This window comes from Pseudorca crassidens, chromosome 8 (genome assembly GCF_039906515.1).
Source record: "Pseudorca crassidens isolate mPseCra1 chromosome 8, mPseCra1.hap1, whole genome shotgun sequence".
NCBI lineage: Eukaryota > Metazoa > Chordata > Mammalia > Artiodactyla > Delphinidae > Pseudorca > Pseudorca crassidens.
Genome location: NC_090303.1, coordinates 16,441,377 through 16,461,535, shown reverse-complemented (window position 1 = coordinate 16,461,535; position 20,159 = coordinate 16,441,377). Strand labels below are relative to the sequence as shown.

The 20,159-nt window shown below is 37.7% G+C and overlaps 1 long non-coding RNA gene across 7 annotated transcripts in view; it reads right to left on the bottom strand.

Moving 5' to 3' along the window:
- LOC137228863 (uncharacterized) overlaps window positions 1–20,159 on the bottom strand; it is a 211,862-nt gene that overhangs the window by 59,797 nt on the left and 131,906 nt on the right. For 5 of the 7 annotated variants that reach the window (XR_010945386.1, XR_010945387.1, XR_010945392.1 and 2 more), the window contains one exon: window positions 13,078–13,163. The exons of the other annotated variants lie outside the window; for them this stretch is intronic. This is a non-coding gene — a long non-coding RNA (uncharacterized lncRNA). The remainder of the gene's footprint in view (window positions 1–13,077; window positions 13,164–20,159) is intronic. 7 annotated transcript variants of the gene reach the window in all.

Below are 20,159 nucleotides of genomic sequence, written 5' to 3'. Positions count from 1 at the left end.
GGACAAGTGGCATGATTATATTCTTGAATAGAAGCAACAGATTGGAGAGAGTGCTCCTAATAAGATAATACTTTTTCTATTCATACTTAAAAAAAAAAAAAGACTACATCAGTCACATTATGAGGCAAACACAAAGATGATCTAATTAGATATGAAAAACATCAGCCCAAATAATGCTAATGTGATCAAAAATGTTACTGGAGACTTCGAACCTACACACAATATCAACAAAAACAAACTTATTTTAAGTGTACATTGTGCCTTGTGTGTTAACTAATAAAAGGATGAAATCATCAGGATCAATGACATTTAAAAGCTAAGCAGGGCTTCCCTGGTGGCACAGTGGTTGAGAGTCCGCCTGCCGATGCGGGGGACGCGGGGTTCGTGCCCCGATCCGGGAGGATCCTGCGTGCCGTGGAGTGGCTGGGCCCGTGAGCCATGGCCACTGGGCCTGCGCATCTGGAGCCTGTGCTCCGCAGCGGGAGGGGCCGCAGCAGTGAGAGGCCCGTGTACCGCAAAAAAAAAAAAAAAAAAAAAAAAAAGCTAAGCATCCAGAATATTATCAATAATTTTAGTTATATATATAATCTATAAATAAATAAAATATATATACTGGAATACAAATACTGGAAGAAAGTATGGAATTTTCTCAAAAAAACTAAAAATAGAACTACCATATAATCCAGCATTTCCACTCCCGGGTATAAATCTGAAAAAACAAAACACTAATTCTAAAAGATACATGCACCCCAATGTTCATAGCAGCACTATTTACAACTGCCAAGATATGGAAGCAACCTAAGTGTCCATCAACAGATGAATGGATAAAGAAGATGTGATAATATAACACACACACACACACACACACACACACACACACAATGGAATACTACTCAGCCATAAAAAGAATGAAGTTTTGCCATTTGCAACAACATGGATGGACTTGAAAGGTATTATGTGAAGTGAAATAAGTCAGACAAAGACAAATACTGTATGATATCACTTATATGTGGAATCTAAAAAATACAACAAACCAGTAAATATAACAAAAAAGAGTCAGACTCAGATCTAGAGAACAAACTAGTGGTTACCAGTGGGGAGAGGGAAAGGGAAAGGGGCAATACAGGGGTAGGGGATTAAGAGGTACAAACTATTATGAATAAAATAAGCTACAAAGATATATTGTACCACACTGGGAATATAGCCAGTATTTTATGATAACTATTAATGGAGTATGACCTTTAAAAATTATGAATAACTATACTGTACACCTGTTACTTATATAACATTGTACATCAACTATGCTTCCATAAAAATAAGCTCTTAAAAATAAAAAAAATACATATACTGTGGTTATATTCTAACATCATTTTTTGCTGATAGGTGTGCATCATCAAAAATATTAGACCTCTTCTTCAAGCATGGTCCATGAATAGGCACCAGTCATAAACTATTTGTTGCAGGTCCATGATAAGTACAGCAATTGAGAGTCAGTATTTTAAAACTTTGATAGTAATTTGACAGAGTTATTTTATGTCCATTAAATCTAATAATGAAGAAATTTAACTTGTATTTTCATTGTTTTTGTTTTTTTAATTTTGTTTTTCTCTTAATTTCTTTTTATTTTGTTTTAACAAAGTAGTAATAAATGATGAGTTGGAAATGAAGAAAAAAGATCTCTAACCACAGATCATTTGAAAATCACTGTTCTAGAGCATAAAAGAACATGTAAACTATCCTAATTAATTCTATAAAGTCCTGGTACTAAAATCTTACAAATATCCCACAAAAAAGAAGTCTACAAACTAATCTCAATTATGTTATATGTAAAATATTAGGAAATCAAACTAGCCTCAAATTAAAATAATAATATGCCCTAGGTAGAATTTTAATTTTTCCCCTTTAATTTTTAAACTATAAAGACAGTTCAACATTAGAAAATCTATTAATATGTGTTATTATGCTAATAGTTTTAAACATAGTAACATAATTATCTTGAGAACTATACATAAAAATTATTTTGTCAACAAAGCTTAGGTTATTAGACCTTCCAGGTTGGTGAACACATGGAAATTTGGGGAGAGTGACACACCTGGAGAGGGCATGGAAGCTCTGAGCCCTTTCCTCATACCTTGCCCTATGCATCTCTTCCATCTGGCTGTTCCTGAGTTATATCCTTTTATAATAAACTGGTAATCAAACCCACCCATTTTGCTATTGTACATCTAGGATGCTGTGTTGCATGACCTTCTGGTTCTTCATGATGTGCAGCTGTTACATTTTACCTGCCTAGCACTCCGAGGGGCTTCTACACTCCCTCCACCTGACCCTGCAATGAACACCTTCATACTCATCCTTTTATATACATATTTGAAAATTTGTTTTGAATACCCAGAGAAGATTTGCAGAACAAGACTATTCTAACAGTTTGACTAGGAATAGCAGGAATGTTCTCCAGAATGCCTATACCCATCTATTCTTTTAAAAAATTTTTATTTATTTTATTTAAAAAATTAAAAGAAAATTTTTTTGGCTGCGTCGGGTCTTAGTTGTGGTATGTGGGATCTTCATTGTGGCATGCGGGATCTTTCGTTGTGGCATGCAGGCTTCTCTCTAGCTGTGGCATGAGGGTTTTCTCTCTCTATTTGTGGCGCACAGGCTCCAGAGTGCATGGACTCTGTAGTTGTGGCGTGCGGGTTCCAGAGCGCATGGGCTCTGTAGTTTGTGGCACACGGGCTCTCTAGTTGAGGCGAGTGGGCTCAGTAGTTGTGGCGTACAGGCTTAGTTGTCCCGCTGCATGTGGGATCTTAGTTCCCCGACCAGGGATCGAACCCACGTCCCCTGCATTGGAAGGTGGATTCTTTACCACTGGACCACCGGGGAAGTCCCCACCCATCTATTCTATAACTGGCAGTGTGTGATAGCTTTGTATCCTCATATCCCTGGCAACATTTGCCATTATTGCGCTTTTCAAATTATTTCAATATACTTTCTACATTATGGCACATAGTACTTCATGTTATCAGGTCACTCTTTCTGTCATTCTTTTTAGCCTTTTCTTCCTAGGGGTGAAATGACACAGTTATTTTTGTATGCCAGTCTAGTCAAGTGCCTACCACAAAATACAAAGTTGATAAAAATGAACTTGAATAAAAACTAAGCTATGTTCCATCACTCAAAAAAAAAACCAACACCCAAGGCAGGTTATTAAACATCACTGAGTGCAATTTTTCATAATTATATATAATTATTTATTTTTATGAATGAATAGAAAAGCATCTGGAACATTATAAAACCAAAATGATCACAGCGGTTGTTTTTGTTTTTGTTTTTTTTTAGGATCAATACTACTTTATTTATGTAAACATTTCCATTCTAGGGTACTTTAAAAAGGAGATGTGAATTTTCTCTGAGATTCAGTTCTAATTCAGTTGATATGAATATAGACTGTGTGGGAGTTTAGTGTAGTATTGTTACAACTTTGCATATAAAAATATAGGTATATATATATATAAAATACATATATTTATTATTACACATACATACACACACAGAGTTTATAAAATGCAAATCTCTTCTGAGGGCCAGACCTTCTTACATACCTCACTTAACTTCTCATACCTAAAGCTTTTTGAATTGTCCCAGTCAGAACTGCTTGTTCCTCTTTTGGGCTTCTACAATGCTTTGTCCTCCTTAATTTTGGCTTTTTAAAGTAAACAATTGTGTAAGTGTTGATCTCCCAATTTTGTGTTCCCCCACCTCCACCCACCCAGGGTGCTTAGCATAGCTCATACTTGAGACAGTTCAAATGTACTAACCAAGTTAAGAGATTGTTCAGTTGAACTTCTGTGCTAAGAGGTTCTGCACATGGGTGATGTAGGTGGCTGGAGATTTGGCTGTTTTCCATTTGTATGTCTTCTTTGGAAAACTGTTCAGATTCTTTGAACATTTTTTTTTTTTTATTGTGGTACGCGGACCTCTCACCGTTGCGGCCTCTCCCGTTGCGGAGTACAGGCTCCGGACGCGCAGGCTCAGCGGCCATGGCTCATGGGCCCAGCCACTCTGCGGCATGTGGGATCTTCCTGGACCGGGGCATGAACCTGTATCCCCTGCATAGGCAGGCGGCCTCTCAACCACTGCATCACCAGGGAAGCCCACATTTAAGTTTTTAATCCATTTTGAGTTAATTTTTGTGAGTGATATAAGATAGGGATATGATTTCTTTTTTTTTTTTTTTTTTGCATCTGAATATCTGGTTTTCCCAATACCATTTATTAAAGAGAGTATTCTTTTCTCATTGAGTATTGGGTCCCTCATCAAATATAAATTGGCTGTGTACACATAGGTTTATTTCTGGGCTATTTGTTGTGTTCCATTAGTCTATGTATCTGTTTTTATGTTGGCACCATACTTGTTTGGTTACTATAGCTTTGTAATATCATTTGAAATCAGGAAGTGTGATGCCTCCAGTTTTGTTCTTCTCTATCAAGATTGCTTTGGATATTTGGGTCTTTTGTGGTTTTCTATGAGTTTGAGGATTTTTTCTGTTTCTGTGAAAAATGCCATTGCAATTTTGATAAAGACTGCATTGACTCTCCCGATGACTTTGGGTAATATGGACGTTTTATCAATATTAATTCTTCTGAGCCATGACATGAGATATCTTTCTATTGGTTTGTGTCTTCTTTAAATTTTTTCATCAAAATTTTATAGTTTTCAGTGTACAGATCTTTCACCTCCTTGGTTAAATGTACTGTTACATATTTTATTGTTTTTGATACTATTGTGAATGAGATTGCTTTCATTATTTCTTTTTCAGACAGTTCATTGTTAGTATATAGAAATGCAACTGATTTTTATACATTGATTTCTGTATCCTGCAATGTTAACTTAATTTGTTTATTATTTCTAACATTTTAGGTGAAGTCTTTAGGATCTTCTCTATATAAGGTTATGGTATCTGCAACCAGAGAAAATTTTACATCCCCCTTTTTGATTTGGGTGTCTTTTGTTTATTTTTCTTCCCTAATTGCGTAGGCTAGAACTTCTAGAAATATAATATACTAAAATGTTACAGTGGTTGTTTTTGTTTTGATTCATTTTCTTTTTCTATAGCCATTTTCTAAACTTTCTATAATAAATATAGTTGTATATACGTTTAAAAAAAGTCATTATAAACCCATAGCTTTGCATGTGAATAGAGTTTGTATAAAACATGTTAAGAATTAATATTACTCACTTAGAAGTTTATACATTTATCAGCTTGTTTTAGAAGTTATTTGCTCAATGGCTTATCTTCAGGAATGAACAATCTGAAGTTGACAAAGAAAAGGAACCAAAAATCCCTTTAGTGTCTAAAACTACTGTGTTTTAAATGTATTCACATAATGAGGACTGACTTTTTGTTTTCTGAAAAGCACCAAGTCTTTTACCGCCCCACTCTGTACCCATATTTATTTCCCAGCTAACAGGGTTCAGTATGGCCATTCTTCTCCCATTCTTCTCCCAAAATATCTTTGACCCTACTTCCCTTACTACAGATAATTTCTGCTTTGTATTTTTGAATATGCAATTGCTCTGAATTTTCTGATGCTTCTTTGCAGCCTACCTAGCAAATGCCTTTTCTAATAGCTCTAGTTGTCACTATCACCTTTATCTTTTTTTGACCAATTAAACCATCTGAATAATTATTTACTATAAAGTCACTAATACTCTTTAAATATCTTGCTTAACCAATTTAGTTCAGTAGTACCTTTATTTTCTGTATATTTATATTAGATTCTCCAAATAAACCTTCATTTCCTTTAGAAAAAATACTTCAGTCACATAAAAAGCAAACCAAAAGCTATTGTGTAGAGTGAAAAAAACAAGATGAGAAATTGTCAATATAGTATTGAATCTTCGTTCATTCTTCCACAAAAATATTTTTGAGTGCCTACTATGTGCCAGTCACTGTTCTAAGAGCTGGTGATATGGCAATTAATATAAAAGATGGGATCTTTGTCATGAAGGGGCATACATCCATGCATATATACATATCTATAATAAAACATCAGTCTGCAATAAAAAGAAAGAACACAACAGGAGGACAAAGAGTATACTGATTATTCTTCATGTATCCTTCTAGATCTACTCTCTATCCTTTCCTGCTTGAATTTGGACTTAAATGGAGAGGTTAAGGCTAAAGATAAAATAGGGCTTGTTGCTGTATGTGGCATCTAAAGCTAATTGGATTGGATGAGATTATTTAAGGAGCAAGTATGAACAGATGAGCACTGAGCCATCGGCACTGAATCATTTTGAGGATGGGAACAGGGCCAGCTTCATAGGCATACAACTTGTGTTGTCACACAGGACCTTGTGATTAAAGGACCCTGTGCTTGGTTTAATGCTCTGTTCTCACTGTCTTGAAATTCCTAATAATTTTTGAATGAGGGCTCTGCATTTTCATTTTGCACTGCACACTCCAAATTATGTCAGGCCTGGTTGGGAACATAAGGATTCAGCATAGTCAAGAGCCAATGAAGTAAACTGAAAACCAAGGGAGTGTGTTAGTGTTGTCATAAAAGCTAAGTAAAGAAAGTGTATGGAGATGAACAGAGTGATCAACAGTCTCAAAAGCTGTTGCAAGGTCAAGTTATCTTTGGCCTGAACTCTGATTATTGAATTTAGTAACTTGGTTGTGACTGTTGCCCAGGTTGAACTGGGCTGTAGAGAGAAGATAAGAGGATAAGAACAAACACTGAGCATGGACGACTCTTGCAAGCACTTTTCCAGTTCACGGGAAAGCTTAAAACTGGGCAGGAGCTGAAAGAGATATGGGGTCAAGACAAGGCTTTTCTAAAATGGAGATATTATGGCATATTTTTCCCTTCAGTAATGACTCATTAAAGAAGGGAGGGGAGTGGTGAGGTGGGGTGGAAATAATTACAGAAGCAAAGTTTTTGAGGAGAAGAGGGGAATGGGATCCAGTGCAAAGCAGAAGATTTTTCCCAGGACCAGATGGAAGGCAAAGTGCGTGGACAATGCCTGTGCCTGGTACCTTTTGAAGAAAGGTATAAGAGTATAAGAGTCTTATATATATGTACAGAGTCTTATACAGAGTCTTATACACTCTGTATCAGAGTCAGTCTTCAGTTGAGGTAGGAAGCAGAGAGAGGATGTTGAAGTTTGAGGAAAGAGAAGAGAGTATGAAACCTCTAAGAGGACGGGTAAGTGAATGGGATTAGAACTGACACGTAGCACCAAGGGACATTAAACGGCTTAGCTACATGAAAATACATACAGCTGGTAAAGTCTGCTAAAATATTCATGCCAGCTATCTCTGGTGATTATTTCTTTTTTACAACTTTCTGATTCTCCAAATTTTCCCTAATAGGCATATAGTGCTTTCATAATTAGCCTTTTAAAACTGTTATGGAAAGGCGAAAAGCAGGACATTAATGTATGAGGCAGGTGCTTAAGACTTGCAGCAGGTGAGTGGGGAATCAAAGAGAACAGAGACATCATTCCTGTTGCTTCTGAAAGCAATGCCATGGACTAGATAAAGAGCAGTCCAATTTTCTGCAGAAATGAGGAACAAGACAAAATATCTTTGACCCTTTTTCAGGCCTTCAGATTTACTCTGTGTCTAGGCTTGAGCCACCGATTGTGTTTCTCAGTTGAATTTGAAAGGCCTACTGGCAGAAATCTTCCCCAGTTCTGGCACCAGGTTGGCCGCCATTCTTGGTAGTTGGGTAGTGATAAACACTCTTACCCTTGCCTGCAAGTTCATGGGTGTTTTAATGGGAAGCTGGGTGAGGCTCTGTCAGGGATGAACCAGCCATCTCTTATACCATAAACTCATTAATATTTTAAAGTTTTCTTGCTTGTTAAAATGGTTAAAAGTAAATCCCTCTCCTCAGAAGTTGAAGTCCTTGATGTCTGCTTTCAGAGTGTCCTTAAGTCACTCATTATTTATCTCATTAACTGTTTTGCCTGTTATTTTTTAAAAGCACAAATCAAGATTGTTGTTCCAAAAAGGAATTTCAGAGATAATACATTGTTATGAAGGGACTGTTACTAATTCCAAAACATTTTCACCCTGTTAGACCCTGTAATATTAGCTCATGTGTGCTTTTAGTTTGATCCATGATAGATGGGGTGGTGAATGGGGAATTTCAGGGCAACATTTTAAACCGAGTTCCTCTAAGCAATTTACCCTCATCTTTCTGCTGAAATCTTTGTTGGGATCGTAAATCAGCTCTCAGGACAAGATGTGGGAATTAGATCCTATGACTGTTAACACACCCCATGGAGCTCAGCTGTGTGGATGCAGAGGTGGTAACTCTGCATGGGGTGTGAGGTAGGGTGTGTGTTTGGAACCCTGAGTGTGGTGAGCTGAAGATTTAAGAGCCAGCAGCAGCTGTGGAAGGCAAGTCCAGAGTTTTACATTAGGAGAAAGCGGGGTGGTGGGGGGCGGGGGATGGATATTTCTCTTGTGGTAGAAATGATATTTAACTTAACAATATGTATTTGGATTACATCACCTTTCCTTCATAAAATGGAGAAACTCACTGATGAATTTCTTTCATCATTAAACTCTTTCATAATGAATTTCTTACATAAGAAACCTCCTTTATAAATTTATCTATTCTTTGTATTCATGCATGAATGTAAATTCTTAAAAGGACAGCACAGTTATTTTTAACATTAGTTTACATATATTGCTATTGAAAATAAAGATTAAAATAGATGAAGAGAACTGTATGAGCACTGGGTCTAATTATAAAAAAAACCTGAACTTTGCGTGATGTTAACGTTAATCTACAAATCAATTAAAGGGAATTATTTGCAGCTAGGCATTTATTTTCGTGAAAGATTATGTATGACTTACATTAGATGGGCTGAAATGGGGAGGTGATCACTGCAGTTGTTGTGGGTGAAAAGCTCAGGATACGGTTAGAAGCAGATTTTTAGAATCTCATGAGGAAGGGCTCAAAGAACAGCATGATCAGTACATCACTAGACAATGATTAGAGTTGCTTACGAGAGAAAGATAGGGAAATGAATTCTTATTGCCTGGAACTCTTGGTAGTCAGGCAAGCTTAAATTAGTATTTTTGAGAAAATCATAAAGTCTCATTTATCATATTTGTGCAATGAAAATAATACCTACTTTATAGGTGGTGGGATTTAAATAATACACACACACACACATACACACACACACACATCCTGGATACAGTACAAGTTTAAAACATTGTACTTTATTGTCAGGTCCCTTAGAGAGGGCATCTATGACAAAAGGGTCACTAAAGCTAGCCCTTTAGAATTAGAAGACAACTCCAACTTTGGGGACAACATATGAGTCCAAGCACCTATATTATCTGTGAGCCTGTCCTCTCTCCTTTTTTCACGAGCAAAACTGGGATTCTGTTATGATTGAAGGACCTCTCTCCTTACTTGCAATACTGGATGTTTTGGGACACCTGCAAGGAAGTTGCAGATTTACACTAATAGAATAAAAGACTATAGTTAATCTCTCCTTTTTCACAGCCAGAATAGAGGACTGACCTTAGGCTTTTTTTTTGGTGGAAGGTTAGGGAGGTGGTGATCCTCATCTGGGGATAAGCCTACATAAGTCATAGAAGACCTTGCCAGTTTGGGTGGAGGACAACCAGAGGCCCTGCATGGCTGGTCAGCGAGTCAGTCGCTGGCCCCGCTTCAGCCCTCCAGGAGTCTGGATGATTGAGGAAGATCACCGGGTGATCTGATAGAGGACTGCGGAAGGGGAGGATCAAGTCAACCTCTTCCAGACTCATTATAGTCCCCTAAAGCATTAATGACATTTTTGCTTCATACCGATACAAGGAAAATCTTAGTTCATTGACCTAACAAATAATTACAGCTCTTTGGCAAGCTTTTGTTCATGGAAACTGGCAGCATTTCCAAACACTTTAATGACGTTTATTGTCTTAACCAGCACCTGTTCTTTACCCTGCCTGCATACTCCAAAGAAAAGTTAACTGAAAGAGAGAATGATTCATTTCATACCCTGATGTTTTCTTATGACCACAGCTGTGGCCACTTCAGTGTCCAGCAAAGTATTTCTTTGGCGAGTGACCTAGGGAGGGGCGGAAAGCGGAGTGGAAGAGGCCTCTGGAAAGTCTTTAACACTGGGGCGTATTCTCTACTATTTGACTCCAAGAAATTCCCACTCATGGAATCTGGCCTATCATAAATAACTTTTCTTTTCTGTACTTGATTCAACTTAATAAATCATGTCAACAAACTATGGTGAATGATGACTGTTCTTCACCCAACAAAACAACATCCTTCCTGGTTGAAGCTCTGGAAGGATAGAAATCTATCAGTTCCAGTTTCCTCCTGCTGGGCAGAGTCTTCTATCTCAGCGGGCTGATTCCTCTTCTTCATAACTCCTCCCCTAGAATGAGTTCTTCCTTTCTCTGACCCCTAGGATATCCTGACATGCATTCCTCCTCTTCTAATTTGCCTTTGTCGGCCTTAATTCTGAAATAACATCTCTGTAAGATGCAGAAAGATGACATTTGTCACCAAAGAGGTAAATTCTCAATAAGGATTTCTTTTTAAAAAACTTGTCTTAAAAGAAAAATCATGCCCAAACCAGCCAGGTCTTCTACTTTGGTGTTTTTTCTATTTTTTTCTCTTTTTTTTCTTTCTCTTTCTTTTTTTTTTTTCTACTTTGTTTTTAAAGGTAGACTTTAAAAAATAAATTAGTCCCACTAATAAATTGTAACTGGTGTACAAAATGGTATGGGAATGAGGAGTATTCCTTCTACTTGTACCAACAATAGTTCATATGCCTGTCCTCCAATTGTATCACAAATTGTCAAATCTTGGTGCACTGTCACATCTGATATTTCACATAACTGAATCTTTCCTAAATAATTATACTGTTTCCCAAGCTCACAACTCTTTTTCTAAACCAGGCCTCTCATAGAGTCTGTCTCCACACAAAGATTTTCTTCCCAATTTTCTTTTTCTAATAACATTGTGCTTATTTTTGATTGCTATTAAACACACCCACCATAATCTCCAACATCGTTTTTCACAACCACTCCATCATGGCCCTTACAGTTTGCTACATTTCATATCTACCATTTTGTTTCCTTTCCCACTGCCACCACCCTAGCTCTGATATACGGGTAGTCTTTGCTTTGCATGGCAGTGAGAGACCCATAAAAATGACTGCAAACAGAAACCATGCAAAGCAATCTCATCACTCAAAGGGGGAAAATTACAGTTGTTCTGGGACCTTTAAAAAAATTTTATCAACACATTAAAAACTCTTTTACTGTAGGTTATAAGCATATAGGGAAACTGAAAATTATAAAACTCAGAGTTAATACGTATACTGTAATTTGAAACATTTGAAGCACTGAGCAGTAAAGAGGTTTTTTCTTTGTAGAAATCTTATCAAGAGCAGTTTGAACAGTGCTTGCCCTCCTCTTATCGTATTACATACAGTGTGGAGTGAGCATCTTTATTATGCTTTGGTGAGTTGTCATAGCACAGGGAGATCAGCTGGGTGCTTTGCAATGACCTAGAGGGGTGGGATAGGGAGGAGGTGAGGGAGGCTGAAGGGGGAGGGGATACAGGGACAGGTATGTGCATATGGCTGATTCGCTTTGTTGTACAACAGAAACTAACACAGTATTATGAAGCAATTACACTCCAATAAAGATCTATTAAAAAAATTGCATTGGCTTCTGACTACTTATCCATCGTCCTTTGTGCTTTCAATGTCATGAAATATCTCTGATAGTTTCTTTAATGTGAAGATTTTTTTTGTTTGTTTTTTTGCTAGTGTGCCTTCTTCTGAGACATCTTCATCCTTTTCACCACAATCATCTTCCTCATTTGTGTCACTAAGTTTGCCTTCACCGACTTTCTCTGGCTGCACACTATAGTCTCTCAGACAGTGACAGTGTCAGCGTTCCCACAGACAGCTATTTCTTCTATAACTCCATTTACGTTCAATTTGAATTTCACTTGCAGCTTTATTAATTTTTGTTACTTTGTTGCACTTCAACTCTTATCCAATTTCCTCTTTGGTCATCCATTTTTCAAATGTTATGCAGGTTTATCATTGGAAGACAAGGAGGCAACACAACTATAGGCTTTGCTGTCTGTGTGTGAAACGAGTAACAGATGTGTGGTGGCCAATCACCAATAGAATTTGAAGAAAGTGACATGACTGGTCACTGATTATGATGTGCATCTGTTATTTCTGTAGTGATATGCAAATTGAAGATCTAGCAGTGAAGTTTCTACTTTATGCAGTTATTGACAGCTAATATATTATGGTAACTGAAATGAGAACTGTGTTGTTAAGGAACTGGTGTCATTTAACTAAACTGTGATAACTGCAATCTGTTTATTATTGTAACCATGTAAAGCAAGGATGACCTGATTGCGACTAGGATAATTTTCCGGCGTCTCTTTTTATCTTCGGTGTCTCTAATACATCTGACATTCACTGGTCCAAATTTTCCTCTAGGATTACTATTGCCTTATTCATCACTTAACCACTCAAGGACCTCACAGAATCACATGTGTAGTTTTCACCCAACACACTTGTAACATAATTGTAACCATCTACCTAGTTGGCCTAAGCACCTCTACTTACATTTTGTAATTTCATCTCTATTAATCCTCTGGGGGTAACAGGTTTTCCTGAGCCCTGCTGCAGGATTAGGAAATCCTGCTTTGTTCTTGTTGTGGCTGCGGCTGCTGTTCATAATTTCTGCAGGAAGTTAGTTCTATAGGAAGACTCAGCTCCGTTGTTAAAACTGGACCTTCGGGGTGTCATGTCTGAGCGATACCCCAGTAGGGTAGATTTGAAGAGCTGTCCCTTTTGTTTCCCTGAGCTCCCCGCAAGACTTGCTCTCCAAATACAACGAGGCCTGTGAGAGTAACTGCTGAACTTCCAAGTGGGAAACAAGTGATTAGACTTCTCAAACTTGTTGCTTTGTAGATGACAGCAACACAGACCCTTCTGCCTCATGTTTTACCTGTCATCTCCCAAATCAGAGTCTGGGAACAGTCAACTCACCTTGATTATTTACTCAGGGGTATCCGTCTCCTTGGTACTGCTACAGTGAGATGTCAGTGCCTCCTTCACAGTCTGTCTTTTGGTTTCTAGGAAATAGGACAATATCACTGAGTTTGTCTTTGTATTTACCATAAAACATCCTCTAAAGAATAAGAGGTGAATATAAAGAGACATTTTCTGTCTTATTATTCTGAGTCCCCAAAGGAAAACCCATAGAATCAAGCTGGGCAAACTCCTGTGACTATCTTGAACAACAGAGTATAACAGAAGTGATGCCACAGGCCTTCTGAGGCTAAATAATAAGAACACCTTGCATTTTTGCCTTGCCTTCTTAGGACACTTATTCGTAGAACTCAGCTGCTATGTATGCTGTAAGGATGCCCAAGCTAGCCCACAGGCAGAGGCCATGAATAAGTAATTTGGCCAGTAGCCCAGCCAGTAACTGGTGTCATCTGCCAGACATATGAGTAAAGATACATTCAAATAATCCCTGCCCTCATCTCAGTCTTTGAATCTCTCCAGCTAATACCCCACACCTGTTAAAAGAGATATAAGCAGTCTGCCCTGGGTTCAGACTAAATTTCTGACCCACAAAATCTGTGACTACAATTGTCGTTGTTTTTATAAAATTGTATGCCCTGAGTTTGGGGTGGTTTGTAATGCAACAATAGTAACTGGAACAGAAATACTTGAAATATTTAAAACTGAGTGGTGAGATAAGTGAATTTATCTTTTCTTGTCTATACATTCTAACATTTATACAACACATATGGTAACTTGTGCGGTCAATAAGGACAAGTTGGTTGATTAGATGTGGCTGGGAGAGGGAAGGGTCTGGGGTGCCGCCCAGATTTCATGTCCTTGGACACTAGTGAGAAGAGGCTGTTATGCATTAATTGTTCTCCTTATCTCATCCATATAAAGGACACTGGCAGCATATTACTTCTTGTTAAAGTGCTGCATTAGCAACCTCTTTGGAAGTAGCCCCCAAACTGTAATAAAATGTGATGGGATAATTTCCCACCCTTATGAAATACTGCCAAGATGTAGAAATCGCCTTATCCTTTGTAGCTAAATGGTTAATTCTGGGAGAGACCCATCTAAATTCTATACAGCCAACTTGATAGTCCAACTGTGGACCACCTTCATTTTTCCCCATTTCATCTCCTAGTTTTGTGCTTAAACTGATACACTTCAAGATTTATGATCCTTCTGACAAAAATGAAATGAGCCAGCCAGATGGTTGTGGCTCTCAGAAGGATAAGAAACAATTTGAATAAGAATCAAGGATCATTTTGACCACCAGTTCACCAATCAAAGCCAAAACATTCGCATCAAGGAATAAGCCAATTGCTGGCATAAGTGCAAGTGCCAGGAGTTGCTTGTTTCAACTAATTGAATTCAATAAATCATTGCAACTGGACAATTCTAAGTACTTTATTTATTCCTTAGCAAGTGAGTCTTACACTTCCATCTTCCGGGAGAGGGGCGGAAAGCATTTACTACGTCTGCAAAGGATTGAGCTCGTTTACGAGGGGTCCCCCATAGAATCAGCAGAAAGCATTCTATACACTAGTCTCTCAACCACATTAGAACTTTAAGGTTGCATTCTGGTGGTACTCCTTAGAAAAGAGAAAGAAGGAAAGTTTCACCTGTGGGATCCATCAGAGGCCAATTTGTTTCTTCTCATCTTGTAATCTTAAAGGAGTTAGTCTATAAAAAATCTAAAAAGTTTCTATCTTGGCCATTTTGGCATAGAATAGTTGGAGATTAAAGAGAGGAACAACAAGGCCTTTGGGGGGGACAAAAAAATGAAAATAACCAAAATTACTTCTTTGTTACATGTGTGGCCAAAAGTAGAAAGGTTCATATCATACAAGGTTTTTTGTCTTGGCAGCAAGTATTGCCCTTACACCATTGAATGTCATTGCAATCATATGGTATCAATAACAAGTGAATTATGGCCAGAATGTCTAAGGTCTGTTCTTGCAGATTTTAGATCTGAATTCTCTTTCTCACAAATCTCAAAAGCATTTTCATTCTGAACTCTGGCCAGTTTTTTGACCTTTCTTCTGACCTGAAAGGGTTATGTAGCTAGGGTAAGACTCATACTATTGCCTGGAACATCCCTCAGAGTGGCCAAATATATTCTTTATGACTGTGAAGCAATTTCCAAGTCACATTTCTTTCTGGGGCAGAGTTTTCTAGACTACTGAGTTATACAGTATATCCCAGTATAATCATTTCCAATTTCTGTCTCAAGACTTGGGTTAGGCTCTTTCAAGATGGTCTAAACACTCCACCAATTGATAGCATTATAATGGGCCTTTTGAATTAGATTTTGGTTCCAGATGCCAGACATGGGAGCTTATGTCTATTTTCTACACTATTTTAATTGGTCTTTGTGGCCAGACTCGTCAAGACCTGAAAGCTTTAATTAAGGTGGTAGTAGTGGAGTAAAGAAAATAATAAGAGAACTTGATGACATTCTGAATGTGGGCTGTAGGGGGAAAGGAAACGAGGTTGACTAAGTCTTCTGGGTAACAGGGCTAATAATAAGATGTCTGACATAATGTGGATGATTTAGTTTTGGATGGTCTCACGCTAAACTAAGAAATAATGTATTGTTAACATGCTTCAGCCAGGTCTTAGGTTTATTTTAAAGATATCCTTCATATAGTAAAACTGCTGTCAAACAATACTGTAATTTAAGCCCTCTCTCCCAAAACAGAGATGGTAAATTTTACAGAGGGTGTACAATCCAGAATTATTTCCTGCTGGATCTCAAAACTAAAGCATCCTGAAATTAGGTCACTCACCAAGCATTCTAAGACTCAGAGCCAATGAAAGCGTTCTCTCACCTTCAGGTTTTTTAAAGGTCTCTTCTCTTACTTAGCAACCTTAAGTGCAAGGAATTCTCCTGTTACTACTAAAGACAAACTACTGTTTGTTTATATTTTAAAAGTAATGTATTAAAATGAGACTAAACATTTAAAAACTTGATCTTAATTTGATTTTAAAAATTGGTTAAAAGCCTATTTTAAATGTCATACTTAATGGTGAATTACTAAAAGAATTCCCATTGGTGAGAGAAAAAGTATGACTTCTTTCACTATTATCCAATACTGTTCTAGTTTTATTCCCAACACAATATGACAAGAAAAATTAAGGTATATTGAATGTTAGAATTGGACATAAATTATTTGCCACTTGATATGATTTTCAGAAAATGAAAAAATAATAATCTAAGGGGACAGATAAAAGATAACACAAAACTCAGTTCTCATCACAAGGAAAGAATTTTGTAACTGTGTGTCGTGATGGATATTAACTAAACTTAATGTGGTAATCGTTTTGGAATATATATGTAATATTATGTTATATCATATATATAGACATATAACATATTAATTCTACACCTAAAATGAATACAATGTTATATGTCAATTACATCTCTTTCTTTTTTTTTTTTTTTTTTTTTGCTGTACGCGGGCCTCTCACTGTTGTGGCCTCTCCCGTTGCGGAGCACAGGCTCCGGATGTGCAGGCTGAGAGGCCATGGCTCACGGGCCCAGCCGCTCCGCGGCATGTGGGATCTTCCCGGACCGGGGCACGAACCCGTGTCCCCCTCATCGGCAGGCGGACTCTCAACCACTGCGCCACCAGGGAAGCCCTACATCTCATTTTTTAAAAAGTATTAAATGAAAGTTTGCTCAACTTCCCTTAACAAAGGCATGAAAAAGAAAAGTAGGGTTTGGTCTTTTGATTTATTTTTATTCATTTTTTTAATAAAAGAGGTTTGGCGGGGTCTTCCCTGGTGGCGCAGTGGTTGAGAGTCCGCCTGCCGATGCAGGGGACATGGGTTCGTGCCCCGGTCCGGGAGGATCCCACATGCCGTGGAGCGGCTGGGCCCGTGAGCCATGGCCGCTGAGCCTGCGCGTCCGGAGCCTGTGCTCCGCAGCGGGATCCCGTAGCGGTGAGAGGCCCGCGTACCGCAAGGAGAAGAAAGAAAAAAAAAAGAGGTTTGGCAAATTGACATCCAGTGTATTTAAGGAGGAAATGTCACTCATAATATAAGTGGTAATGTAATTGGTACAACATTTAGAAGAACATTTGGCAGTATCTACAGTTTAAAATGTTCTTACTTTTTGACCCAACAATTCCACCTGTAGTAATTTTTTTCTGCAAAGTAGACACATAAAAATATATAAAGATGTATGGAAAGATGTTCACTGCCATATAGTGTGTAATAACAAAATTTAGAAACTAACTTGTATTAGTCATAATTCATTTCAGTTATGAGTGGCAGAAAAAAAATGTAGCTCAAATAAGATGGATAATTTCTTCTTCATATAAAATTCCAGATAGGCAGTCTAGGGTAGGTATGAAACTTGATCAATCAAGGCCCAGGCTCCGTATGTCTTGTGGTTCCACTGTGTGGGCCTCAACTTCAAGATACAAGCATGTGCTTATAGGCAGCAGGATGGAAGAAGGGAGGTAAAAAGGCAGAGGGTGTAGTCATCCTGTCTCTTGGGAAGAATCTTGGAATCTGCTATGTGATACTCTACATACATTCTACTGTTCAGAACTTAGTCATATGATTACACCTAGCTTCAAGGGAGACTGGAAAATACAGACTTTATTCTGGGCAGCCATGTGCCTAGCTTAAAGTGTGGAGGTACGATTACCACAGCAGAAAGGGAGAATGGATTTCAGGGAATATCCATCAGTCTCTGCCACATGCCTGACTGACCAACAGCAGGAAAATATGGTATAGAACATCATACAGTTGAATACTATACAGTTGTAATAAAATAAGGCAGCTCTACTTGGAAAGTTGTTACAGAGCATGATCTACATTCAAGTTTCAAAAAAGCACGTGTGAGAAATGCCTGCATATGTTCACCAAAAGACATGTTAAAATGTTCATTTATGCATTATTTAAAACAGCCCCAAACTGAAAATGCCACAAATGTCCGCTCATAGTAGGATGAATAAGTAAAGGCTGGCATATTTACCTAGTGAAATACTTTCGGTAATGGGAACGAACACTGTTGCCATATGCAACAATATGGCTGATTCTTAAAACATAATGTTGAGCAAAAGAAGCCAGGCACAGAACACATAATGTATAGTCCACTTTACGTAACTTAAAAAACAGACAAAATTACCTACAGGGTTAGAGAGCAGGATAAGGTTACCTTTAAGAGATGGTAGTGACAGAAGATGAGCTGGAATCCCAACTATTCTATGCCAAAATGGCCAAGATAGAAACTTTTTAGAGTTTTTTATAGACTTTTTAGATTTTTTATAGATAACTCCTTTAAGATTACAAGATTTCTCTTTAAGCATAAAGAGAGACTCAAAAGTCTCTCTCATGAGAGAGACTTGAGGTGCTGGTAATGTTCTACTTCTTGAACTGAGTGCTGGGTACTTGGGGATATTGACTTTGTGAAAATTCATCAAGCTGCACAATTAGATTTGTGCATTTTTTTGTATGCATGTAACATGTCACTGAGATTTTTAAAAAGCATATGTACACTTGTACATATGTAGAAAATCTGGAAGTGTATATGCCATATTAAATTAGGAGTCAGTAAACTTTTTCTGTAAAGGGCCAGATAGTAAATATTTTAGGTTTTGTTGGCCATACAATCTCTGCTATAACTACTTAATTTCACTGTTGTAGTGCAAAAGCAGCCCTAGACAATACATAAATGAAGGGGTATGGCTGTGTTCCAATAAAATTTATTTACAAAAGCAGGTGACAGGCTTTAGTTTACCAGCCCTTGTACTAAACTGTTCATTACCTCTGGGGATAGCATTGAGGGGAAGGTGGCTTTTTACTCTTTACATATTTCTACCAAAAACTGGATCTAAGCACAATCAGTGCACACCGCAAAGTAGCAACACAAATCTGATGCAAGTCAGGCAAGTATTCAGCATATTATCTGTCACCTAAAGTGCCTACAGAAATACAGAAAATTTTATTGCCAATTACTGAGAGGAATAACATCTGTTAATAATAAAAAGTCTATTCACCAAGAGTCGTTATCTATACTTGTAATTTCCCATTTAAAACAGATGTTAGCCATGATACTGCCATAGTTGTCAACTTTCCATGTTATAACAAGAAAATCATTGCTTTTACACTGCACATGGAACATGTGTTTTGATTAAGGTATAAGCATGCCAGTAGCATATGCAAAGAAAAACTATGATTAATGGGCTAGAAAAGTATTCACAAATAAGCTGAAATTTGCTTTTGAACTTTGTCAAGATAAATTTCAACTCTTTTGCTTTAGTAAGAGGAAAACAAATGTAAGCCAGAGTCCATGGCTTCTAAGGATTTAAAATCCACTTGTAGACCCAAGATATACAAAGGCAATAGGTAATTAACCTTAGACAGTCTGTGCCTCTTATTTTGGCAGATATATATCAGTGCTATAAAAAATAAGAAAGAAAAATTATTGTGACCCAGTGTAGAGACCAACTTTTCAAAGAAGCAGAATGGATAAGATTTGGAGAATGGCAAATGAAAATCAGATTCTCTTAACTGGGGGGAACAGCAGGAGAAACAGAGAACGATGTTCCAAATGAGCAAGACCTCCTCAAAGGACATTGAAACCAGTTTGCTTTGGGGCAAATCCAGTTTAAAGAATGTAGTCTTTCTCTCGAGTTCATTGGGAAGTCAGTGGGATATTGAGCAAGGAATTAATAAGTTCTTAAGAAGACTACTTTTGAGATCATGTGTACAGCCCATGACCTTCTCCCTCATTCCCTTCCAAATATCCAGCCCTACAATTGCAAAAATTCAGGCCAGGAGCTTAAGACATGACAGGAGTCTGGAGGCTCTAATCAGGGTAATATTAGTACAAATAGCTATAAGCAGCAGGTAGTTAACTTTCCACAGCTAAATAACCAACGCTTTTAGCAAAACTGTTGTTGAATAGTCCATGCTAATGCTGGTTTTTTTTTGTTGTTGTTGTTAGTTAGTTTTGATGTTAGTTTTTCGTCACTATGATTTCTACCAACATCTCTGACAAAATTTCATTTCAAGCTCAAATCTTAACTCCTAACAGG